Genomic DNA, 8,074 nt, shown 5'->3' on the forward strand with positions numbered 1-8,074 from the left:
CGGACATTATGAGGAGTCTCAAAATTGTCTAGACATAAAGATTGATATATTGGACGACTATATTCGGACACCGGATGAGTTCCGGGGGTCACCGGATATTTATCGAAGTGTCGGGGGGTTATCGGAACCCCCCGGGGAACTAGTGGGCTAACATGGGTGTCGGTGTCAAAACCGGCGGATCTCGGGTAGGGGGTCCCAAACTGTGCGTCTAGGCGGATGGTAACAGGAGACAAGGGACATGATGTTTTACCCAGGTTCGGGCCCTCTTGATGGAGGTAAAACCCTACGTCCTGCTTGATTGATATTGATGATGTGGGTATTACAAGAGTAGATCTACCACGAGATCAAGGAGGCTAAACCCTAGAAGCTAGCCTATGGTATGATTGTTGTTCGTCCTATGGACTAAAGCCATCCGGTTTATATAGACACCGGAAGCTTGCCTTCCACGCCAAGGAAAGTACCATCCGGACACGGGACGAAGTCTTCAATCTTGTATCTTCATAGTCTTGGAGTCTGGCTGATGATGATAGTCCGGCTATCCGGACACCCCCTAGTCCAGGACTCCCTTAGTAGCCCCTGAACCAGGCTTCAATGACGACGAGTCCGGCGCGCATATTGTCTTCGGCATTGCAAGGCGGGTTCCTCCTCCGAATAATTTATAGAAGATTGTGAACACCAGGATAGTGTCCGGCTCTCCAAAATAAATTCCACATACCACCATAGAGAGAATAATATTTACACAAGTTCAATCTGCTAACGTATTTTGTGGCGTGACATCACACCACCACCAAGCCTTTACTCGAATTGATTTTATTGTACTACCTCAGCGCGTTTAGCGAAGCGGTTTCCTTGGCACGTCTTGTCGAAGCAGAGATCGTGTTCCCCTTATTCCGGGATTCCCATCAATACGGACGTGGGTAACCCAACCGCGCCCGTTGCCACGCCCCCTCCATCGAAGGCGGGTTCCAAACGGTCACGGGGACGGCTCTTGGTATTCTCCCTCTTTATAATGAGACCAAGGCCCGTTCTTTTTCTTCAATCCTCAATCGAATCCGCCCCTCGCCCCGAGTTCCAACTCCCAGGGCTCCAGATTCGGGTACTTCCGTCCTTCGACAATGTCCGGCTCCGACCTACGAGGCCGGTGAATGCCCTCCTCCGTCATGGAAGAGGACGTGCTAAAGCTGAGAGACGCCAGGTACTTAACCTACGAGATTTCGCATAGGCTGCCTGCCCAAGGGCAAGTTATTCCTACTCCCGAGCCCAGCGAGAGTGTCGTGTTCGTGTCTCACCTCCGTCAGGGTTTAGGCTTCCCGATGGATCCCTTCGTGAGGGGGCTCATGTTTTACTACGGGCTGGAATTCCATGATTTGGCTGTGGAGTCCATCCTCCACATCTCATCATTCATTGTCGTCTGCGAAGCCTTCCTCCGCACTACCCCTCACTTCGGCTTGTGGCTCAAAACCTTCAACGTGGAGCTGAAGATGATTGAGGGGCGTCAGGCAGAGTGCGGCGGGGCAGTTATAAGCAAGAGGGTCGATGCTCCATGGCCCGAGGGCTCTTTTCAGGAGGATCTCGGCTTGTGGCAATAGGAGTGGTTCTATATCACCGCTCCCAGGGGCAGCAGGCAGAGGCCGCCGCTCGCCTTTCGCCCGGGCCCTCCACGACGGCTGACGTTATGGGTCAACAAAGGGCTTGACTGGGGGCCGTCCAAAGACGTACCCCTGTTGCAGGGCCGGATTCGAGACCTCCAAGAAAGGGAGATCAATCTGGTCGTAGTGGCACAGGTTATGTTGATTCAGCGCCTTCTGCCCTGCAAACGTCGCCCCCTTCGCCTGTGGGAATTTAATCCGGAGGGACCACGAGCTCTCCAACACTTCATGGGTTTGACACCCGTGGAGATGTACAAAGTGTTCTTCGGATCACAAGAGATGCGTCCGAACTTGACCGAGGACGCAGGCCTAAGCTGCAATCGCCCGGATACTCAAGTAAGTAGCCCTGTGTCCGGACACATTGTTCGTTTATTTATCATGGGTTTTCCTTTTAACCAGCTATCCCTTGGACAGGTGTGGATAGCGCAAGCAAAACTGATACGGTGTCTGGCCCCCCTCCTTGAGACCACGCCAGATCCCGTGTTAATAAAAATGTTGGAGGTTGCACCTTCGGAGGAGGGCGAAGGGGGGCACAGGGAAACTACCACCTCTGCCAAGGAGGCTTTAAGTAAGGGGGGAATCGAGAATCCCTCCCTCCAGGGGGAGAAGAGGATCGCTTCCGAAGAACCGGAGGCCAAGGCCTCAAAGCTGGGAAAGAAATCTGCACCGGAAGGTCCTGTGCCGGGAAGAGCCCCGGCCGCATAGTCTCCCCAAAGGAATCAACCCTCCAGCGAGCCATAAGTAAAAAAGGGGGAATTTTGTAATAGGGGACATCCCTACTTTATTTCTAAGGGTAACCAAAGTTTTCACCTTGTAGTTCGGATCTCAGCCCTTCTCAGCAGAGCTCATCTTTGGGGGACCTTCGTTCGGAGATAATGGAGAGCGAAATGCCTCCATCTGCCGCCCCGTCGGGCGGGGCAGACGACCCTGAGGTGTCGTCACGGAGGGTCTCCCCGAGTCCGGCAGGGCCGGGGAATTCGGCACCCACTGGAGTGCGGCCGGTGGAGCTGCAGGATTTGCTCGAGAGGGCGTCTATCTCAGAAGATCACCGCACATTAATGAGTATGGTGATTGAAAGGATCTCATCCGCCGAGAGCGGGTTGCATGAGGCCGTCGGAAGTTTGCTGACGGGGTTTGAGGTACGCAAAAAATGACATACCTTTTGATAGTTTTGCACATGGAGTGCGCCCTGTATAGATAGTAGCCCCTGAGACTTGGAATGCTGTCGAAAGCGACAGCATGCCAAGGATCATAATCTCAGTTATAGAATGTCGCCTTTCCTATGCAGGTGGCAGAATGTTCGGTGGCCAGCCGGACTAATGGAGTTGCCGAGCTGAAGCGGCAACTCGATGTTGCGGATGCGGACATCGCGCTGGTCAATAAACGACTTGACGGGTCACAAGGTAAGTGGTTGCTCCATGGTCACCTAGTAAGGGAGGTGATGCCCATTCCTTACAATTTGTATGCTTGATGCAGATGGTGCCACTGCTGTGGAAGACCTTCGAGCGGAGCTTGCTCGAGCCAAGGAGCAAGCCAGGAAAAGTGATGCGGCTGCCTCGAAGGCAGCGGAAGAGCTAAAAGCCGAAAAGGCTGCTCACTGCCGAAGCAGGGAGGAGATGGCCGGAATGGCCGTGAAATTAAAAGATGCTACCGACCGCTATGAGGTTCTTGAAAGAGAACACCGAGCGGAGCAAGAGGACCTGAAGAAGGCCGTCGCTGAAGCCAAGGATGCCCGTAGTGCGATGCGGGCTATGAAGGAGGAACTGCGTCAGGCCGAAGACATTGCGGCTGGAAAGCCCTTTCTGCTGCGTAGGAAGTTCACGGATCCGAAGTATGCTCAGTTGGGCCAATTGTGTGGTGCGGAGGATCCTTATCTGGATTTGGCGGCCAGTGCGGCGGACGCAGTCGTGCACTTCCGGAGCCAGAAGGATCACGAAATGGAAGAGCTTTTCTGGTCTCAATTCCATAGTCCGGAGCGTCCACTTCCGTTGACTGATCGGTTGGCGGAGTGGGCTAAGCTAAATAGGTTGTTCGGACTTGCCATGACGGATGTGGTAGCTCATCTGTGGCCAGAAAGGCCCAAGCCGGAGAGTTATTTTGGCTTGTTGCAGCAATTCCTTGGGGCGGTGCCGCATATCGAGGTGATGAAGCGGTCGGCATGCATAGAGGGTGCACGGATGGCTCTCGCCCGTGTTAAGACATACTGGGCGGAGATGGATGCCACCGCTATTGCATCCCGGGGTTCGGACAAAAGCCGATTACCCACCGAGCACTATTTTGAGGAAGTCCTGCTGGGCGCTCGTTTAATTGAGTCGCAGTGCTCGAAAGATGTTATGTTCAAATGACATGTATGATTTGTGAGATCATGTTTATAATGTAACGGCTTTTTATACTTGTGCGTTCCAGTATTGAACTATCTCCTGTGCGGCCGTATATGTATGTATAACCTGAAAAATGGTAGTCTTTGGCTTCAGCCCCCACGCACATGGTGTAGGGGTGTTTGCAAAAAAACGCTTTTTCACACTTAATCCAACATCTTGGTCCTTTGAAGGAGGTGATAGCATAGCAAACTAGGCAACCGGACTATAATGCTTTATCACTTTCACTTAGCCATAGGAGCTCGATGGTGGGGCTACTATATAGCCCCTGGAGGCACCGCGCTCTCCGAACTCGGGGCGCGTGTGTTCCTGACCGGAAAGCGGTCCTTCGTCAAAGCGGAGGAATCCTAAACATTCCAGTAGTCGATCGAGTGGTTGACCAGTCTCTTGCTATATCATGACAGTGAGTTTTCGGCTTTCTCTACTGAGGTGCTCGCTCGGCCGAACCGGGGCACAATCACAGTAGTTCTCCTGGTGCCGCGTTAGCCGATGGAGCGGAACGTAAGGCAGCAAAACACAGGATCCGGGCAAACCCAACATTTTACCAAAGACATGATTCGGAGCTGATGCATATAAGGCCTAACTCGAGACGCCGAACACTCCCTGAGGTATTCGGTCTTCATGATACCGGGTAGAACAATACCCTAAGCCCGTAGTGTCCAGGTACGGGCGAGAACTTCAGACGCGGCCGATGCCAAAACGCCAGCCTCCTCCTCGGTTATGGTAGGAAACCGGGGGATGTGTATCAACAAGAGACAGTAAGAAAGGTTTATGCAGGGTCTTAATCTGAAAAGAATCCTTGCAATGGGTCCCTGCTGCACGTCTGCGCCTGTGTCTCCGTTGTGCTGTATCCTGGACGGGTGTAGCACGTGCTTCATCTGTGAAAGAGAAGAACTTAGTTTGGAAAAAATATCGTGCAAAAGATGTATTAAAAATAAAGTATGATTTGGAAGATGAATGAAGTTTGAGCTTTATTGGCTCTCATTTTTTATACATGCATCCCCTTGTAAAGAGGTATGCGGCTGGGAAGCCCCTTGTTTATTTATGCCAGACTCGCCTAACCGTGTCCGAGGTCTGAATGACCTGTTTTTAGGGGCTTTGACCAGCAAGGTCGGATTAGTGTTTGGCTGTCAAGGCAGTCTCACGTTTTCCGTGGTCGAGGAACACTCGGAGTTACCCTTTAATGAGATTATGCCGCATGGACCGGGCATTTTAAGCGTAAGAGACGCATAATGCGGTATTGCGTTAAAGCGGGCGAAAGCTTCGCGTTCCAGTAGTGCTTGATGGCTGCTTTTGAATGGGGCGATATGGAAAATGAGCTTTGCACGACGGAGGTTGTCGGTTGAACCGAACACGACCTCTAGTAGTACAGAGCATGTACAATTGGCGTAAAGGCCAGGCGTCACTCCTTTGAAGGAAGTGCTGCTATGGTGAATTTTGGTAGGGTCTATCCCCATTCTGCGGATGGTGTCCTGGTATAGCAGGTTTATATCGCTGCCGCCATCCATTAGGACTTGTGTGAATTGTAGTGCGTCGATTATGGGATCCAATACCAAAGCAGTCCCTCCTGCATTTCGAACACTTCTGGAGTAATCCTGATGGTCGAAAGTAATTGGTTTAAACATCCAATTTCGGGATTCTGCTGGGGTGGACCATGCGGCGCGTGTTTTATCAGGTGCCGCACTATTTTTATTTGTTATCACATGAAGTGAGTTCACTATTTTGACTTCTAGTCGGAAAGTCTTCTGTTTTCCGGCGTGCTGCTTGTGGGGTTCGTCGTCTTCGCTTGGTATGTCGAGCCCCTTGTGTTCGGCGTTAAGTCGGCCGGACTGCTTGAAGACCCAACAATCTCTGTGGGTATGGTTTGCAGGCTTCCCGGGGGTACTATGGATTTGACATATCCTATCCAAGATTTTGTTTAGGTTGGATAGCTCATCACTGTTGTCCTTAAGAGGCAGTGTTTTATTATTCGGCCGACAGCGTTTGAACCCGGCGTTGACCGCCATGCTACTTGGGCATTTTTCCTTATTCCGACGCTGATCTTTTCTGCGTCGTGATTTTCCGTTTCAATCCCTGACCTCGGATGTACTCGGGTCGCTGGTGCTGCATCTTGCCAGCCAGCTATCTTCCCCCGCGCAAAAGCGGGTCATGAGGCTTGTTAGCGCGGCCATTGTTCTTGGTTTTTCCTGGCCGAGGTGTCTGGCGAGCCATTCGTCTCGGACATTATGCTTAAAGGCAACTAAGGCTTCGGCGTCCGGACAGTCGACTATTTGGTTCTTTTTGGTGAGGAACCTGTTCTAGAATTTGCGTGCTGACTCTCCGGGCTATTGAGTTATGTGACTTAAATCGTCTGCATCCGGAGGACGGACATAAGTCCCCTGAAAATTTGCTCGAAACGCATCCTCAAGCTCTTCCCAACTTCCAATGGTATTTTCTGGGAGGCTTTTGAGCTAATGCCGAGCTGGCCCTTTGAGCGTGAGGGGTAGGTATTTTATGGCATGGAGATCGTCTCCTCTGGCCATATGTATGTGTAGGATATAATCCTCAATCCAGACTCCGAGGTCTGTTGTTCCGTCATATGCCTCTATGTTTACGGGTTTGAATCCCGTTGGAAATCCATGATCCAGTACCTCATCGGTGAAACATAGTGGGTGTGCGGCGCCCCTATATTTAGGTGTGCCGTTGTCTTCAAACACTCGGCGGGTTGTGTTACTCCCTGGAGTCTTCTTTTTTGGCCCATAGATGGACCTGACCGGGCCATCCTTTTTGCGAGGATCCTTATGTGGATCGTGTGCCGGCTTGTGTGCGGCGCCGCTTGCCGCTCTTAGCTTGTCATATGGTCGTCTATCCGGCCAGGCGGACTCTTTCTTTTTTGGCTGTGGGGGCTCTACGGCCTCCTCGTCAAATTCAGGCAACAGCTTGCGCTTCGGACAGCTCTTTGCATGGTGGCTATCGCTGTATTTATCTACGGTATTGAGTGCTTTGCTCCATCTCATTCTGAGTGTGTCCTCCGCTGTTTTGAGCTTCCGCTTTTGCTTCTTCAAACTTCTTGCAGTGGCGACGAGCCTTTTATGAAGGTTCTTATGCTCCGGTGATGTGCCCGGCGTAAGATCGTCTGGACTGTTGTTTTCGCCGGGGATGGGTTGCTTGTCCAATTCATCCTGTTCGGATGGTTGCTTGGTGGCATGTTCGTCGTCCATTGCTTCACCCTGCTCTAAGGCTAGGTCAGTATGGGTGCCGTTGTTATCGAGGCGGGACTTCGGGCGGCGCTTGCGTCGCTGTTTTGGTTGTTTGGGGGAGTTGTCCTTCGCCACGTCCCGTTGTTCCTCGTTATCGCTTCCTTTTGGTGTATCCACCATGTATACGTCGTGAGTCGAGGTGGCTTTCCAGTGCCCAGTAGGCGCTGGTTCTTGGTCATCTCTGGCATCGTCGTCCATACCGTCGATGTCTTCGGAGTCGAAGTCTAGCATGTCGGTTAGATCGTCGACAGTGGCTACTAATTGGGTGGTGGGTGGGCTTTGAATTTATTCGTCGTCCGCATCCCAACCGTCCTGACCGCAGTCCGGCCAGGTCTCTCCTGATAACGAGAAATATTTTAGCAAACTCAGGATGTCGCCAAAAGGTGAGTGTTGAAAGATGTCCGCAGCGGTGAACTCCATGATCGGCGCCCAATCGGATTCGATTGGAGGGGGCGCGGGAGGTTCGGAGTCCGGCGAGGAGTCCGGCACCTCGGAGTCACGAGCTTCACAAGGGATAAGGTCAGTATTCGGCTCCATCGCCGTAGAGGTTGCAGCCCCCGAGGCGGTGTCTAGCCACCCGTCCTTGATCTGCGCAGCCGGCTTCGAATCGAGGGTCGGAGCGGGCTCGTGTGCGGCCTCCAAGGCACTGTCCGGCTGCAGAGCTAGATCTTGACCATCGTGACAGTGCGGTGTGCTCGGCTATGGCTCGAATCCATCGAAGATCAAGTCTCCGCGAATGTCAGCCGTGAAGTTCAAACTTCCAAATCTGACCTGACGGCCAGGGGCGTAGCTTTCGATCTGCTCCAGA

This window comes from Triticum dicoccoides, chromosome 7B, assembly GCF_002162155.2.
Source record: "Triticum dicoccoides isolate Atlit2015 ecotype Zavitan chromosome 7B, WEW_v2.0, whole genome shotgun sequence".
NCBI lineage: Eukaryota > Viridiplantae > Streptophyta > Magnoliopsida > Poales > Poaceae > Triticum > Triticum dicoccoides.